General features: G+C 41.4%; 1 non-coding gene across 1 annotated transcript; it reads left to right on the top strand.

Moving 5' to 3' along the window:
- The first annotated feature begins 500 nt into the window (after positions 1 to 500).
- On the top strand, positions 501 to 573 carry trnar-ccg. The gene has a single exon. It is a non-coding gene; the product is annotated as a tRNA-Arg (tRNA).
- The last annotated feature ends 641 nt before the right edge of the window (positions 574 to 1,214 follow it).

Raw genomic sequence — 1,214 nt, 5'->3', positions numbered from 1 at the left:
CTCTTATGTAGCTTTCAGATGGCAGCTGTTCATTATTCTGCCATTCACACCTCCTCTGGGCACATCTTTTGTTTCTTTACTTGTCCCATTACCAAACCCTTTGGCTCTGCACCACCAATTCTTTTGGCATTTAATGTCTCCATCTACCGCCCTGTTACAGACCTGCCCTGTTGTTCTTGTGCCACCCTCACCCCTTTCACTTGTTTAATAATTATTGCTATCCTAGCTTTTCACAGTCTTGATGAAAGGTCATCGACCTGAAACTTTACCTTAATTTCTTTCTCCACAGATGCTGCCAGACCTGCTGATTAGTTCCAGCATTTTCACTTTTTAACGCACACGAGTCAGTCAGATCCAATCACACGATCACACGATGATTACTGGGGGAATTGATACAATGCGGTTCTGTTTGGAAAGAAAGGGCTAGTCCACAAAAAACATCAAATCTTCCACATGTAGATCATGGAGCAAATTACAAACTGCAAATTAGAAAATATATAACCCCAGTGGCCTAAAGGATAAGGCACTGGCCTCCGGAGCCAGGGATTGTGGGTTCAAGTCCCATCTGGGGTGGGGCAGATTTTGCACTTGAAACAAATATCTAAAGGTCATTACTATGTGACAGGTGGGCATCTTTTGTTTGGAAACAATGTAACCTGCAGTTTCCAGGCAAATAGAATCAAATAAATTCATGTCACGAAGGAGGCAATCCCACTTTGACCTCTTGGCCCACTGCTCTGTGGATCTAAAACTTCAAATGTTTACTTTGGTTTTCTTCAATGTGATGGGGGTTTCTAACTCTACCACACTTTCAGACACCCAGCCCCCACTGGAGAAAAAAAATGTTCTCAGCTCCCCTCTGATCATTTTATCAAATAGTTAAATATGTTTCCACTTGGAATTGAATTCTCTGCTAAGAGAAGCAGGTCCTTCCTATCCATTCCATCCAGGCTCCTCATAATTTTAACACATTAATTAAACACCAGCATGAACTGTGTTGTAGGATGGCTGAGTTGTATCATTAGCATTGGAGTTGATCTGCAGACACTTCTTGGGTGGAAACACTAAGTTTATTTACAATATACTCAGCAACAACTCCATGTGTGCTTTCAACTTCAACTCTATCTCTACCCTGACTGCTGAGTTGGCCTCTCCTATTGGTCACTACAGATCATGTGATCTTTCTTAACAAGTATTATTCTTAAAAGTATATT

The sequence above is a fragment of the Carcharodon carcharias genome, chromosome 18 (genome assembly GCF_017639515.1).
Source record: "Carcharodon carcharias isolate sCarCar2 chromosome 18, sCarCar2.pri, whole genome shotgun sequence".
Classification (NCBI taxonomy): Eukaryota; Metazoa; Chordata; class Chondrichthyes; order Lamniformes; family Lamnidae; genus Carcharodon; species Carcharodon carcharias.
The sequence above is the reverse complement of the archived record's forward strand: the minus strand, read 5'-3'. Positions and strand labels throughout refer to the sequence as shown.